We start from the raw sequence: 17391 nt of genomic DNA, 5'->3' as shown, positions 1-17391 counted from the left end.
TAGCCTGACTGCTTTTTGTGCCTAGCTACCCAGAGTTGAGCACAGGTTAATTTAGTGACTTTTTGTGGTTCACCCTGCAAGGGGTTGTGGCTGTCATTTGACCAGGGACCACATCCCAGTTAACCAACAACCCAATTTCTCACATATAGCAATGAGTGAGACTTCATATAAGGTTGAGCTGCTAGTGAAGTTGGAATGAGCAAGACAGCATTCAAGTATATAAGGCCAGGGCAGCATTGCAGGAATGTGTGGGACTGCATTCAGGGGCGTAGGAGACAATACATTTCTGGGGGGGACAGGGACAGCCTTGGGGACTTTCAATCAACCCTATACAAATCGCTTGTTGTTTGTGAACTGAAGCTCCGATAAATATACACAATCATATATACTGGAAGTGAAATAGGGAGAAAGGAAGGCATGTTTTCACAGTCTGAAAGTATCTTTTATTGTTATTTACATTCACAAAGTAATTAGCTCAAATGTGAAAATAACATGTTGATTAACCTTGCATCTTCATGCACCAAGCAAATAAAGGTAGGAGGGTAAAAAGGAAGAACATACCCTGTGTGCCCCACACCCATCATGCCCTTCGCCTCATGCCAATTGGAACTGCACTAGAGATATCAAATGTGATTAGGTACAACAGTTGTAAACTGTGCTCGGAAACCATAGTTCTAATAACACTTCTACTCCTGTGTGTGATCTTGGGAAGCTCACCTCCACATCAGTCATAAGTAGAAGCATTTCAACTGAAGAAGCTCTTGGAGTTACAGGCTATATAAGGAAAATGTCAGTTACCCTGTGTACATCTGTTTGTGGCATGTTCCGCTGCAGAATCACATGCTATGTACAGGTCCTGACATCTAGTATTGAGCTCGGAGTGTTACAAGTTATTTTTCTTCAAAGAAGTCTTTTCGAGTCATGGGACTGAGTGGCTCCTCCTTTTCGGCTCCATTGCGCATGGGCATCAACTCCATCTCAGATTGTTTTCCTGCAGAGGGTAAGGTAGGAGTGATAGAGTGCAAAGAAAGAGATGTCCATGCAATGGAATAGAGATGTATATACATATGTAGAAATTTAAATGTAACTTAAACAACTACAGGCTCCCGGGGAGGAGGGTGGGCGCATGTGAATCTGCAGCGGAACATGCCACGAACAGATGTACACTGGGTAAGTGACATTTTCCGTTCAATGGCATGTGTAGCTGCAGATACACATGCTATGCATAGACTACAAAGCAGCTCTCCTCCCCTAAGCGGTGGTCAGCCTGTAGGAGTTGAAGTTGTTTGAAATAGTGTTCTTAGTACAGCCTGTCCTACTGTGGCTTGTTGTGTTGCTAGCACATCTACACAGTAATGCTTGGTAAATGTATGGGGTGTTGACCAAGTGGCTGCTTTACAGATTTCTGTCATTGGTATATTTCCTAGAAATGCCATTGTTGCTTCTTTTTTCCTAGTGGAATGTGCTTTTGGTGTTATTAACAGCTGTCTTTTAGCCTTTAGGTAACAAGTTTGGATACATTTCACTATCCATCTGGCTATGCCTTGTTTTGATATAGGATTACCAGTATGGAATTTTTGGAATGTGACAAACAACTGTTTAGTTTTCCTAAATGATTTTGTTCTGTCGATGTAATACATTAAAGTTCTCTTAATATCTAATGTATGTAGTGCTCTCTCTGCCACTGAGTCTGGCTGTGGGAAGAAGACTGGAAGTTCCACTGTTTGATTTAAATGAAACCGTGAGACGACCTTAGGTAGAAATTTAGGGTTTGTGCGAAGTACAACCTTATGTTTGTGTACTTGCATAAAGGGTTGTTCAATAGTGAATGTTTGTATTTCACTAACTCTTCATAATGAAGTGATTGCCACTAGAAATGCTACTTTCCAAGTTAGGAATTGAATCTGACAGGAGTGCATGGGTTCAAAGGGTGGACCCATGAGTCGTGTGAGTACAATGTTAAGATTCCATGAAGGTACTGGTGGCGTTCTTGGAGGTATGATGCGTTTTAGACCCTCCATGAAAGCTTTGATGACAGGCACTCTAAATAGAGATTTGGTTTGTCTATTTTGCATATAAGCAGAAATTGCTGTGAGATGTATCTTAATGGATGCAAGCTAAATTTGCTTTTTGTAGATGGAGTAAATAGCCTACAATGTCTTGTATGGTTGCGTCTAAGGGTGTTATGTGTTTTGCTTGGCAGTAGAAAACAAATCTTTTCCATTTGTTTGCATAACACTGCCTGGTGGTAGGTTTTCTTGCCTGTTTAATCACTTCCATACATTCTGGTGGAAGATGTAGATATCCAAACTCTAAGATTTCAGGAGCCAGATTGCCAGATTGAGCATTGCTGGATTGGGATGTCTGATCTGTTGTTTTGTGTCAACAGGTCCAGTCTGTTAGGGAGTTTGATGTGTGGTACTATCGACAGGTCTAGCAATGTGGTGTACCGTGGTTGACGTGCCCACGTTGGTGGAGTTTGTTTTGACGCAGTTTGTTGACCAGAAATGGAATGAGTGGGAGAGGGGGAAAATCGTTAACAAATATCCCGACCAGTTGATCCATAGAGCATTGCCCTTGGATCAAGGGTGTGGGTAACTGGACGCAAAGTTTTGGCATTTTGCATTGTGGTTGGTGGTGGACAGATCTATGTCTGGTGTCCCCCACTGACGAAAGTATTTGTGAAGCACTTGGGGGTGAATTTCCCACTCATGTGTTTGTTGGTGATCTCGGCGGAGGTCGTCTGCCAATTGATTGTGAATCCCTGGAATGTATTGAGCTACCAGGTGTATGTTGTTGTGAATTGCCCAATGCCAACTTTTTTGTGCTAGAAGACAAAGTTGTGATGGGTGGGTTCCTCCTTGTTTGTTTAAGTAGTACATTGTTGTCATATTGTCTGTTCTGACAAGAATGTATTTGTGAACAAGAAGAGTTTGAAAAGCTCTTAGTGCTAGGGATACTGCTAGCAGTTCTAAGTGATTTATGTGAAGTTGTTTTTGTTTGTTGTCCCATTGTCCCTGAATGTTGTGATTGTTGAGATGTGCTCCCCATCCAATCTTTGATGCATCTGTTGTAAGAATGGCGTGAGGCACAGGGTCTTGAAATGGCCGCCCTTTGTTTAAATTTGTGGGATTCCACCACTGAAGCGAAATGTGTGTTTGGCGGTCTATCAACACTAGATCTTGGAGATGACCATGTGCCTGCGACCATTGTTTTGCAAGGCACTGTTGTAAGGGCCGCATGCTTAATCTTGCGTTTGGGACATTGGTGAGGCATAATGCCATTTTACCCAACAGTTTCATGACAAATTGGACAGTGTACTGTTGGTTTGGCTGGATTTTTGCTAATATGCTGTGGAACGATTGCACTCTTTGTGGACTTGGGCTTGCAAGTGCTTTTTGGGTGTTTAATATGGCTCCTAAGTACTGCTACATTTATGCTGGTTGTAGGTGCGATTTTTGGTAATTTATTGAGAGCCCTAGTGTGTGTTGGGTGTTTATTACATAACGTGTGTGATGTTGGCACTGTTTTTGAGTGTTGGCTTTTATTAGCCAGTTGTCGAGATATGGGAAGACATGTATGTGTTGTCTCCTTATGTATGCTGCGACTACGTCAAGGCATTTTGTAAATACTCTGGGAGCTGTTGTAATCCCGAAAGGTAACACGTTGAACTGGTAATGTTTTCCTTGTATTACAAATCTGAGATATTTTCTGTGAGCTGGATGGATGGGTATGTGAAAATACGCATCTCTTAGATCCAGTGTTGCCATAAAATCTTGGTGTTGTAGCAGCAGGACTACATCTTGTAGTGTTACCATGTAAAAGTGTTCTAATCGGATGTAGAGATTGAGACTCCTGAGATCTAATATTGGTCTTAATGTTTTGTCCTTTTTGGGAATGAGGAAGTGCAGGGAGTAAACCCCTGTTCCTTTTTGATGATGTGGCACAAGTTCAATCGCTTGTTTGAGTAATAGTGCCTGTACTTCTGTTTGCGACATTGAAATGTGTTGAGATGAAAGTTTGTGCGTTTTTGGGGGAATGTCTGGAGGAGTTTGTGTGAACTCTATGCAGTAACCATGTTGGATAATGGAGAACACCCAATTGTCTGTTGTGATGGGTAACCAGTGGGCGTGGAACTTTTTCAGTCTTCCTCCCACAGGGGAAGTGTGGTGAGGGAAGGTGATGGTAAAGTCACTGTTTGGTATTAGTGGGTTGTTTTGAGGATTGGTATTTTCCTCTAGATCTGGGGAACTGTCCTCTGTAGGATCCCCGAAACCCCCCTCTCTGGTATTGCGTCTGGTAAGAGGGTTTGGCTTGTGAGGTAGAAGGATCGGATGGTTGGGGTCTGAAGCCTCCCCTATATTGAGGCTTTCAGAATGAGCCTCTGTATTGGGATGAATAAAGCGCACCCATAGCTTTGGCAGTGTTGGCATCTTTTTTCATTTTGTCAATGGCTGTATCAACTTGTGTGCCGAATAATTGTTGTTGGTTAAAAGGCATGTTGAGGACAGCCTGCTGGATTTCAGGTTTAAATCCTGATGACCTAAGCCATGCATGCCGCCTAATGGTGACAGCCGTATTAATAGTTCTTGCGGCTGTATCTGCGGAGTCTTGCGCCGACCTGATTTGGTTATTTGTGATTGCTTGTCCCTCCTCTACTACCTGCTGGGCTCTCTTCTGTTGGCCCTTGGGGAGATACTGAATAATGTCCTTCATCTCATCCCAGTGAGCCCTGTCATAACTGGCTAGTAGGGTCTGCGAATTGGCTATACGCCATTGATTGGCTGCCTGTGACGCCACCCTTTTACCTGCAGCATTGAATTTCTTACTTTCTTTGTCTGGAGGGGGTACGTCTCCAGAGGACTGGGAATTAGCCCTTTTTCTTGCTGTGCTGACCACTACGGAATCTGTGGGTAGCTGTTGTGTAATAAAAATGGGGTCTGAGGGTGGTGGCTTATATTTCTTCTCTACCCTTGGAGTTATGGCTCTTCCCTTAACTGGCTCCTGGAAGATTTGCTGCGCATGTTTTAGCATGCCAGGAAGCATGGGTAGACTCTGGTATGTGACGTGAGTTGAGGACAATGTGTTAAATAAGAAGTCGTCCTCCAGAGGTTCGGTGTGCATGGCCATGTTGTGAAATGCCGCTGCCCTGGCTAGAACCTGTGTATATGAGGTGCTATCCTCAGGGGGTGATGACTTTGATGGATAGCACTCTGGACTATTATCTGAGACTGGATCATCATAGAGATGCCATGGATCCGTGTCATGTTGTGATTGTGTAGTGTGGGATGGAGACTGTCCAGTGGGTGTAGCAGACGGGGAGACAGTTAGTTGAGGAGAATGAGGAGGAGACTGTTGAGGTGAAAACTGAGGAGGCAGAGATTTTTCGCTTGTTTTTGGCACTTTAGCTATTGGCTGGTAAGTGTCCAAACGTCCATGGAAGGCCAGTTTCCTCTTTGTTCTTAGAGGAGGTGCTGTGCGGATTTTGCCAGTGTCTTTGTGGATTTGTATTCTGGCCTGTTTCTCATTGAAATCCTCCATTTGTGTCAATTCCTCATCAAATCTATGGCTTTCTTTTAATTGCTATGAAAGTCCATGCTCCTCAGTGTAAGTATGCTTTTTCGGGTCCAAAGCCGTCTTTTTCAGCGCAGAAGGGCCTGGAGTACTTGTTGGCCTCGACTCCGAAAGTGACTTTCGAGGTTTGGACTCGATGGGTTGGTGCCTTATAATTTCGGAGCCTGTGCCTCGGCTCGAGTCCGGAGTCTTTGTTGTTGGCGTGGCCTTTTTCGGTGCCGAAGATGTTGCTTGGTCACTGGTAGCTTTCTTACGGGTGGAGTCATGGCCTTCTGGCAGTGGCGTCCCCGAGGCCTTGTATTTGGGCTTGGATTGGGTCGGGGCAAGCATACTCTCGTGCTGACCCGCTGTTATTGGTCAGTCGATGTCGGACTCTTGTTCGGACCCTAGAAATAAGACGGTGGTGAGGATCATCTCCTCCTCTTCTGCGTCGAGGCGTTCGGTGCTTCTGGACGCCATCTCTAATCTTCGCGCTCTTCGGTCTCTTAGAGTCTTTTTTGAGCGGAAGGATCTACAGGCCTCGCAGGTATCCTCTCGATGATCCGGAGATAAACACAGGTTACAAACCAGATGTTGATCCGTGTAGGGATACTTGGCGTGGCACCGAGGGCAGAATCTAAACGGGATCCGGTCCATGAGGCTTCAACGATAGTTTTGGTCGGGCCGACCAGGCCCAAGTTGGGCGCGGGTGCCCCGAAGGGCAAGTAGAGATCTGTATCCGCCGGTACCGAGGTGTTGATGATGGATGATACGCGATCGAAAACAATACCGACTAATTTAGAGGGTTTGTAAGATTTTTCCGACTCGAACAACCGGAGTGAAGAGAAACACGTCCGAACTCGATGGCGGAAAGAAAACAATCTAAGATGGAGTCGATGCCCATGCGCAATGGAGCCGAAAAGGAGGAGTCACTCGGTCCCGTGACTCGAAAAGACTTCTTTGAAGAAAAACAACTTGTAACACTCCGAGCCCAACACTAGATGGCAGGACCTGTGCATAGCATGTGTATCTGCAGCTACACATGCCATCTAACACATGGATTCTTTAATCTCTGTATAAACTGCAGTCACTAATTTCTTTAGAATCGGCTGTTTGTGAGGCACCAAGTCACTGAGTATAAAGAAAAGACATTCACTGATTATAAAAAAAGACATCAGAAAATGACTATGATAGGGTTATTACAGTTGAGTTCTGACATTACAATGCCCTCTGCCAGAGCTAGCAGCCAAGGTGAAAGGCAGATCAGGTCACAGAGCATAATTAATGCAGCTGTTTAAAGCAAAAAATGAAATGTTGCTTTTCTTTCTTCTGCTCTACTTTAATAGCTTGGAATGACAGAAGCTATGCACTAAGGTTTTAAGTGGTTTGTGGGAAAGTTGGTGGTGTGACCATGTATTATATGGGGTAAAATACCCCCTGCATACATAAGGATATTGCAAGTCACCTTGAAGTTCATACCTTATAAATAAGCATTGGCAAAGCCAATAGGTCTCGCCTATGCAAGTTCTATTGCCTTTGCCAATGTGTTTTAGCCATGCTGTACACTGGTAAGACTACTATTTAGCATGGCTCAAAGTTAATGGCATAAAGGAGAATTATGTGTCATCGACTGCTTGGCGTAGTGTCATGGAGTAATTAGAGTGTCCCAGAATGGAGCAGTAAACTAACTTTAAAGGAACAAGGGTCCCTTGAATAAAATGCAACACCACTCCCATAAACAATGATATTAAAGTAGTATGCAAACAGAATGTTTCATGTATGTATTCAATCAAAATATAAAAGATCAAGTTTAGTGGGAAAACATCAACAGGGGAAATCTAGAAAGACTGGTATTAGGGCATTACACAAGTTATCTGGATGACCCAATGTCACCAATTACAAGAAAAATGTAAAAAGTAACTTATATAGTACAGTTGTTTGGATGAGGCTGGCCTGGTTTGTAGTGGGTACCTCATACTTACACCTTATAGAAGGTCCAGTTATCCCTTATTAGTGAAATGTAGGCGGTGTCTAGAAGCCAGGCTCTCTAAGGGTAGCTGTAGACAAGGCTTATCTAGGAGACATGCAAAGCTCATGCAATACCACTGTAGTCACACAGTACTTACACACATGAAAGAAGATAATCAGTGATACAAAAAAAAAGGTACTTAATTTTAGTGACACAAATGCCAAAAATACCATAGAGACTATACTCCCTTAGGAGTTAAGTAATACAACAACTGTATGCACTAGTATGCAGCAATAGCAATAAAAACAGTTAAAAAACAATTAGTGAAAATCACAATGGTTACAAATGGGCCAAGGGGAAACACAAACCATATACTAAGAAAGTGGAATGTGAATGTCTGTTTCCCACCTAGGCAAGTGTGGTATATAGAGGGGCGCTGGGAGTATTAGAAAACACCAATTGTAAGTAATAGACCCCACCTCAGAGCCCAGGAACACAGGAGTAAATCACAGTAATTTTCCTAGACCACACAAGAACACGAGAAAAAAGATAATGCAAGAACCACAAGAGACTTCAAGACATAAAGGGTGGATTCCTGGATCTAAAGACTTGTGGAAGAATTGGACTAAGTCCACAGGGAGGACAGGAGCCCCTGCTATCCCGAATCAAGGTGCAAAAGAAGAACCACTGGTGAAGAACAACAGTCAGTACTGCACCCAAGAAGATGGATGCGGGTTCCTGGTTGGTGCAGGTGATATCCCACACCGGATGGATGATTGCAGGATTCCGCCAACAAGCCTTGGCACATGCAAAGCTCACGGTTAGCGGAAAATGACACTGCCCGGGACCAGGAGGGACCTGGTGGACTCTACCCAGGAGGGGGAGTTGGGGGGGGGCTCTCAGCAACTCAGAGAGCCCACAGAAGACCAGGCAGCGCACACAGGAGTCCACCAGCATGAAGACAAAGGAGTTGCAAAAGGAGGCCCACGCAGCACAAAAACAAAGGATCCCACACCGCCAGAGAACCACTCAGGAAGCTCTGCATCGCAGGAAGGAGCTCTGGGGGCCGGAGCTACATTGTGCACAAAGAAATTCGTAGAATGATGCCAACAAGCTTTGGCAACCGAAAAACATGTAGTGCACCGGGGTACAGTCTTGCGTGGGAAGGCAAGCTCTTACTTCCACCAAAGTTGAACAGTAGGACGTCAGGACCATTGGGACCACTTCAGATGCCGGATCCATGCAACTCATCAGGAGAAGGGACCGACGCAGATGGTCGTCGTTGCAGAGAGGTGCCTGCTGAAGCAGGGAAGTGACTCCTTCACTCCAAGGGAGATTCCTTCATTCTTCTGGTGCAGGCTGAAGACAGGCTGTCCTCTGAGGATGCACGACCGGGAAACAGTTGCATTTGCTGGCAAGAGCTGAAGATACAATGTTGCAGAAGTCGTATTTGCTTCTTTGTTGCAGTTAGTGGAGTTCCTGGAGGGTCCAGATGCAGTTTCTTCGGTGAGAAGGTGAAGTAAAGGATGCAGAGGATTCCTGCTGGAGTCTTGCAATACGAATCTGAAGAACCTCCCAAAGGAGAGACCCTAAGTAGGACTGAAAGGGGGATTGGTCAGCTAAACAGGTAAGCACCTATCACGGGACGGCTCTGACACCACCTGCTGGCACTGGCCACTTAGATGCTCCCAGAGTTTGCTGCCAACTTGGAATCCAAGATGGCAAAACCCAAGGACCCTCTGGAGGAGCTCTGAGCACCACACTTGGGTGGTGATGGACAGGGGAGTGGTCACTCCTCTTTCCTTTGTCCAGTTTTGTGCCAGAGCAGGGACTGGGGGTACCTGAACCGGTGTAGACTGGATTGTACAAGGAGGGCACCAAATGTGCCATTCAAAGCCTTTCCAGTGGCCTTTATGTTCGGAGTTACCATTATGTAGCTGGACATAGGTAGTGACCTATTTCCAGTGCATGTGTAAAATGGCATCCCCGCACTCACGAAGTCTGGGAAAATGGTCCTGGAGGTCGTGGGGGCACCTCTGCTAGTGCAGGGGTGCCCTCACACACAGGTACTCTGCACCCTGCCCTCAGGGCTGGAGGACCTGCGATAGGGGTGACTTATAAGTGACCTGGTGCAGTGTAATTGGCAGTGAAAGGGTGCATGGACCTTTTCATTCAGGCTGCAATGGCAGTCCTGCAGAAGCCTTTGCATGGGCTCCCTACGGGTGGCAAAAGAAATGCTGCAGCCCATATGGATTTCCTGGAACCCCAATGCCCTGGGTACCTACGTACTATATACTAGGGACTTATAAGGGGGCACCAGTATGCCAATTTCGGGTGAAATACTGGGTTACCAGTATGCAACAACCATAATTTAAGGGAGAGAGCATAACTACTGGGGTCCTGATTAGCAGGATCCCAGTAGACTCACTCAAACACACTGGCAAACAGGTCAAAAGTGGGGGTAACCAAGCTAGAAAGAGGCTACTTTCCTACAAGGTTAGCATCCACAATAATGATTTACAAGCTTTTATACACCGACTTTTACATGAATGACTCAAATAGTGAATCAAGAAATCATTAGCTCAGAGTACCTATGCTTATGCCAACTTATGTACAATATCACAAATTCAAGTCAAGGTACTTTGGCCGACGATATTTCGATCCCCTAGACAAGTATCAGGATCATCCTAAGCCTTCGTTAAGCTTGAGTTAAAAGGGTTACAGAGTGCTTGTAACCAAAATGGCGAAGATAAATCTGACTTGCGTCTCATATGAATGAGAAGGCAATCAATGGAGATCTGAATCTCTAATCAAGCGCCAATGACATAAAATAGTAGTAGAGTGGAGTAGTGTCACAATGTAATTGAGTGTCATAGAGTGGAGTGGCAGAGTGTTGTAGAGTGGAAAGGCATAAAGAAGAGTGAACTGGAGTAGAGTGAAGTAAAGTAAAGGGAAGTGGCATAGAGAAAGTTGGATAGAGTGTTGTTGAGCATAGTACATTGTTGTATAGCGGAGTGGCATAGAGGGTTGTGCAGTGGCGTTGGGTAGAGTATCGTCGATTGAAGTGGCATAGGGTGGAGTGGCATAGAGTGGAGTAAAGTGGAATGGAGTGGCGTATAGGGAGTTATGTAGGGAGTTACAGAGTGGAGAAAGTGTTAGAGTTTAATGGAATAGAGTGTCAGAGTCTAGTATCATGGAATGTAATGTCAGAGTGAAGTGTCATAGAGTGGAGCTGGGTGGTCTAGACTGAAATAGCATAGAGTACAGTGGTGCAAAGTAGATTGGCATAGAGTGTAGTGGTATAGAGTGCATTGGTTTTGAGTAAAGTGGTGTAGAGTGTATTGGAGAAGACTGCACTGGTTTAGCGTACAGTACAGTAGCGTAGAGTGGTGAAGAGTAGAGGGGAGCAGAGTGGAGTGGCACATCATAGATTGCAGTGGTTCAGAGTGCTGTGTCATAGAGTGATCATAGAGTGGAGTGGTGCAAGGCAGAGTAGACTGATGCAGAGTGCAGTGGTGGAGTGCAGTTATGCAGAGTGGAGTGGCATAGAGTGTAGTGGCATATAGTACATTGGTGTAGAGTGCAGTAGAGTGGCATATAGTTGAGCGGTGCAGAGTAGAGTGCCGTGGTGCAGAGTAGAGAGGAGTATAGTTCAGTGGCAGAGTGCAGTGTTGCATAGCAAAGTGTCATAAAGGGCAGTGGTGTGGAGTAGAGTGGCATAGAATGCATTGGTGTAGAGTGCAGTGATGTAGAGTGATGTAGAGTAGAGAAGAGTGGCTTAGAGTACAGTGGTGCAGAGTAGATTAGAGTTGCATAGAGTGCTGTGGCATAGAGTAGATTGCTGCAGAGTACAGTATAGTGGTGAAGAGTAGATTGTTGCAGAGTGGAGCATAGTGATGTAGAGTGCAGTAGCATAGAGCGGTGCAGAGCAGATTGGAGTGGCGCAGGGTACATTGGAGTGGTGCAGGGTAGATTGGACTGGCATAGAATAGAGTGGAGTTGCGTAGATTGCAGTGTCATAGAGGAGATGATTTCAAAGTAGAGTGAAGTGCCCTATAGTGGAGTGGTGTAGAGTAGATTAGAGTGCAGTGGTGCAGAAAAGAGTGCAGTGGGACAGAGTACAATGGCATTGAGTGCAGTGGAGCAGAGTAGAGTGGCGTGGAGTTCAGTGGCAGAGAGTGCAATGTTGCAGATTAGAGGGTCGCAGAGTACAGTGGTGTATTGTAGAGTGGCATAGAGTGCAGTGGCATAGAGTGCTGTGGTGCAGAGTAGATTGGCATAAAGTGCAGTGGCATGGAATGCATTGGTTTTGAGTAAAGTGGTGAAGAATGCACTGGCAGAGTGCAGGGGTGTAGTGTACAATGGTTAGAGTAGAATAGCATAGATTGCAGTGGCGTAGTGTAGAGTGCTGCAGAGTAGAATGGTGTAGAGTGGAGTGGTACAGCATAGATTGCAGTGGCGTAGAGTAACACAGAGTAGAGAAAAGTGGTGTAGGGTGCAGTGGCATAGGGTAGATTGTTTCAGAGTAGAGTGAAGAAAAGATAAAGGAAAAATAATATACTTCAATTTAAGTATGTGACGATAACAACAACATAAATAATAATGCTAGGCATAATGGCCAAAAATGAAATATGGCTTCTCCCTGTTCGCCACACTGTAATCAAGCCCTTCATTACCCAGATAACAAAACATTAAACATAAATGTTAGAAAAATATACCCTTCTATAGCTAAATTGTTGTGTGAAAGAGTAAAATCTGGGCTCAATCTCGACTTCACTGTTTCACCAACTGGTGTGATCTTAGGCAAATACAAATATTGTGTTTCAGATTCTCCTTTCTAGCCTGCATGCATCAGGGTGAGTGGGACTCTGTTTCCTCTTTAGATCTTCCTCATTGTCTTGCAGCTCCTCTTGAAGGCATCCTGCAGTGCTCCTCTTTAAGGCAGCAGGTGATGCTGACAGTAATCATCCAAAACTATTTTCTCCTCCTCATGCCCTTTGCTCTTATGAGCACCCTTAATGCCCACAGCTGTGAACAGGACAAAAGGGCAGAGGGCACAGGGGGCCTCTGGACTCACCTTCATTCTGTTACCATCAGCTTGGAGGATGGTCGGAACAGGGCTATTATAAGTAGCGCTTTTGTGCTTTTGTGCGCTAAAGGCCCTCTGAATAATAGATATGAGAGGGGAAATTATTTTGTCCCCTTGTCCCCCCCACCTTCGTCCCCCGTGTCCCCATCCTCCCAAATCTGGGGGGATACATCCCCCACATCCACCACACTTCCTTCGCCCATGCTCTGGAAGGAAACCAGCAGAAAGAGAAGTGGCAGCTGGGCTTCATATGCAGTCAATAATGCTCGATTTCTTTTTAGCAAGAGCGCTGTCCGGCCTTTAGCGTCATAGCGCTGTAAATGATAGCGCTTACTATGACCGAAGTCACTCGTTTACTTGCATGAATGTATATCGAGGTTGACAGAAGACAGGCTCGTGTTGTGTTCCGCATTCTGTTATCTACAATAATTTGAACAGTTGTGTAGTAGCGGTTGTGAGGGAAAAAACATGAGAAAACTATGGTTTATGGTCCCATAGCCAGCCATTTTCTGATAAAGACATAAACAAACATCCCTGATACAAACCGAGGTCAACCAGTGGCGTAGCAAAGCTGGGATGGGCAGTAATGCAAGCAAGGAAAAAGGTCCCAATCCCTTATGCACCCGTGATTTGGGTGCAGAGGGGCCCTTAAGCCTCTGGGCAGGTGCCTCTGCACTATTGATGGCTGGAGAGAAGTATCCTTAAAATAATTCCGATTTCCAGAAACGACTGCACTTGCAGACAACCTGTTCCGCGCTGTAACTGTTCTCCATACTTCTGGCCCGTTGTTTATTTCCCCCAACATAGCGTTGCATGTGTGCGCATGAGAAGGTGCGCATGTCCAATACTGGGACAATTTAAAATGTTTGTGTTTCTTATATGTTATCATAGCCCGGGTGGCTGAGCGTCGAAAAACAGGACCTTCGCTGCAAAGACAACGCGTTTTGTGTCATATGACGAAGAAAACCTTTCACTGACTAACGCTGACGCCTCTCGTGTCATCACATCAACCTGAATGAATACGTCGTGACGTAGGGACCCACTTGTGGAAGAAGGAACTAAAGTAAGTTTTAAAAATGTTAAGCTTAGAAACACCTAAAATTCCAGTGGATGGTAGTCTGGCGCTTCGAGGGCCCCTGGGGGTTGACGTGTGTGAAGAGAGAGAAAGGGCATCTCGCATACAAAGTATTTCACTCCCAGGCCTCGCCCTTGTTATATAAGCACCTGCCGGCCTGGGAGAGGCAGACCAGAGCAGCCACGCCTGCGGCAGGGAGGACACCCTGCAAGGGACAAGGGACATCCAGTGAGGACTACGGTACAGCAAAGGGAAGGCGAAATACACGGTAAGGTGAAGTGCAAACCACCGACTAAGCTATAAACCCAGCGCGCCTTCAACGTGCTAAGAGGATGTGGCGTTAGGGCCTTCTCTACCGACCGTAGAACCCGGTTCGAGTCCCAGCACGAGCTCAACATCCTGTGATTCTGGCCAATTCATGTACTCTCCCGTGCTTAAGAAATGCTTGTGTAACATAACTGGTACTCATGTGAAGTTCCCGCGTCTTCGCGCTATAAAAACACTTTAGTGCCGTTATTTTTGGAATACCGTTCGTAAAAGGAAAAGTTTATGTTAACATTTGTTGTGTTTGGCAAGCACATAGGGCATAACTCAACTTCTAGTGGCTTTCGGTAAAGGCGAGCGCCTGAGTAATGGGAGCTGTACATAGGGGCCAGTTACATGTGGTTCATGACTGTGCTAGAGGGCACTTCACAAGTACTTCGTCGCCCATCACAGGCGAGTGTGATGCATCTTGTGTTGTGCAGGCTTGTGGTCTGCACTGAGCAGAGAAGGTGGATTAGAACAATTGGGGCGCAGTGTCTCGCGGACTATTCCAGAATTTCCAGCATGCTTGACATGAATTTTGAGGTTTATGGCTGCCTTGTCGTTGCTCCTTGAGCAACATTTACGCTTGTTTGAAACTCAATGTCAAACATATATTTTCAGTTTCTTGTATTCGCTTGTTTGTGGATACAAGATTGTGTTATGAAGACTGCGTTATAAATATCATTTTCTAATTACGTGATTGCCAGCCTGAAGTGATCATGTCTAGCCCCGAGGGAAATCCGTGAGTATTTTTGGATAGAACATGATGGCCGGAGTGGGAACCGAACGCAGCCCTGTCAAATTTTGTCAGCCGCCCCCATAGGAAATTTGGGGGAAAAATGCCAAACGCAATGCGTTCTACAACACGTGTTAATTATATATTCAACTGTGTGCCTGTTTAAAGCATGGTAAACAATGACCTCACAGTGCACCAGGATACGGCAATCTTTAATGGGACTTTTCAATTATTCCCACACCATCACTGTCTATCTGTGCCTGTCATCTCTCCATAGCCCCTCTCTCACGTGTATTTAATTGGTTTTATAGCGTAAACAAACTTTTCTGGTCAAGCAGGCCTTACTAATGCATACAAGTATCCAGTGTGATTATTGGGGGTTGTGGGTGGGGCTTTTGAAGAGCATTTGGAGTCCCTTCCCTTTTGACACACACTCCCAACTTGGATATAAATGACAAAACATGTTAATGGTGGCCCATTAGAGAGCGGTTTACTGCTGCCCATGTTTTCAGCTTAAAACAAAGCTCTGTTATCAGCATAATGCTTCTTTTGGCCACAGCCAGGCAACCCCCTCCCCTGGGATAATTTGAATCCCTCTCTAAGGGGCTCGCCCCACAGTTTGAAGCCCCCTGCTCTGAGGTGTACTTTTGCAAGCATGTCTGCTGTTTACACCCTCCTCAATATATTGAAGTCATTAATAAAACAAAATATTTCGCTTCCATTATATCACCTATAACTACATAATTTAGGAAAATATATAAGTGAACTATTTCTAATTCCATATTAACTACTTTATGATGTAGTAGCCATATTGTAGGAGTAATTGTAATATTTTTGTTATAAGGTCTATATTCTCTGCAATATAGTAGGGGACTAGCACTACATCCAGTGCAGGAAATGAGGAAGATCCAGCTGTTTCCTGACTTTGGCAGCTATTACTGAATTGGATCTGGGTTCCAGACCACCCTAGGGAAATTGCATTTGCATTATTATAGCACTAATACCCCTGACAAGGTGTTGAAAATGTTGACTTTGTCCCAGTGTAATTTGCAGATATGACAACACATTCAGCAGTGCAAGCACTTTGTCTACTTTGAGGGCAGACCAGCAACCTACTGGGAATGAAGGAATTCTTTTATTTTTACTTCCAGCTGGACCCAACACAAATACCACACTTAAAAGGCAATCAGCACTCCTTTTTCGAGTCTCATGAAGGCTGAGGCTAGCGTGACCTTAACACCTAGATGTCAGTACCATGAAGGGAAACACTCAGCTTGTTGTCTCTTCACTAGTGCTCAAGACTCAAACTGTGATTTCAAGGCAGGTTTTTGAGTTTTCATATCCCTGTGTATAATAGACATGCCTTCAATGGAAGAACATCAAATACATCCATCTATCTGAGTAATTATACAAAAAAATTAAAAAAAATTTTTTACATTTCTTTTACAGTGCTACTCAGCCCAATGTACGGCATCGTAGAACTTAAAATCACACATATTTTATGCCGGCAAAGAATCATACAAGTGTGGAAGTCAATATAAGGAGTATATTACAAACAACACTGAGGGTTACAATGTGTAGGAGTCCCATCTTGGTGATAGTGAGATATGTGGTTGCTCCAGGAGGCCAAAGGAGCTAGCTATGTGAATTTATTGAGCTCTTCGTTGACAATGAAGCCATCTGGTGAACTGAATCAAGCAATTTATTTATCTTGCTCATTTCAACTAGGAGTGAGCAGAAGTTGCAGAATGTGACTCCTTGAAAAGCTGCAGAGTTGCATAAAAGGCCAGCGAGATTCCGTAGAGTTGCACTGCACAAGACCGTGTGTCAATTTGAGTTGCTGTTGCTGAAGTAGAAAATCTACTAGAGCAGCAGCAAATCTACTCGAGAAGCAGCCTTTTGACCGCGACCACTTGCAACCACTTGCTTAAGAAAATCATGCTTGGAGATGTCAAAATCATGCTCGGACTCACCAGCTCACATTTCTGGAGCCTCGCAGGAAAATACTTCTGGTGGAATTTGGCCAGAACTCCATAAGTCACCAAACTCCACCAATGCTGTGGGCAGAATGAAACATTCCACCCACCCTTAGTTTCAACTGCATTAGCTTACTTTCCAAACATCATCATGGACCCCTTTCTATTCATTCTGTAACGTTTGTCTTCTCTCCCCTTAGTGGACACATGTTGATAAAAATGTCCACCTTGAAACACATATCTTCCATGTATTTAGCTCATGGGTCTATAACAGTACAGCACTGACCTTTATGCACTGCACATCACAAACTGAGTTGACATAGTAGCTCTAAAAATAGTCCTTACTGAAGATAAATGAGTTGTACTCATATCTGTCTTGGAAAGATGAACTCAGGATTTCAACCTGTAAACTATATGTCACTCAGATGCTTTGCGACTGGTGCACGACTCACTGAGCCGCTTTAGCTGTCGAAACAGTCCATGCCAGAAAAGATCCCTTTTCATAAATTGGTGAATTGAAGTGGGCTGGCTCCAAACATGATTGTTTTCGTTTTTCTCGATCCTAATGTTCTTTTTGTGAATATGGACAACATTGTGGTTAAGTATTTTGCTGAGGACGTCCTCTGTGCAAAGAGCAATGATTATTTATTGTTTAAGAAGAGAGGAAAAAATGAAGCCTATTTCACT

The 17391-nt window shown here is 44.7% G+C and overlaps 1 protein-coding gene across 1 annotated transcript in view; it reads left to right on the top strand.

Moving 5' to 3' along the window:
- Positions 1 to 13773: 13773 nt before the first annotated feature.
- The window catches only part of LOC138283927 (pneumococcal serine-rich repeat protein-like), a 128644-nt gene continuing 125026 nt past the window's right edge, over positions 13774 to 17391 (top strand). Inside the window, exon 1 of the mRNA XM_069222158.1 lies at positions 13774 to 13954. The gene's annotated coding sequence lies outside the window, so the exon portion shown is untranslated. The remainder of the gene's footprint in view (positions 13955 to 17391) is intronic.

The sequence above is a fragment of the Pleurodeles waltl genome, chromosome 3_1 (assembly GCF_031143425.1).
Source record: "Pleurodeles waltl isolate 20211129_DDA chromosome 3_1, aPleWal1.hap1.20221129, whole genome shotgun sequence".
In the NCBI taxonomy this organism is placed as follows: domain Eukaryota; kingdom Metazoa; phylum Chordata; class Amphibia; order Caudata; family Salamandridae; genus Pleurodeles; species Pleurodeles waltl.
Note: the sequence above shows the minus strand (reverse complement) of the source record. Positions and strands in the feature narration are given on the sequence as shown.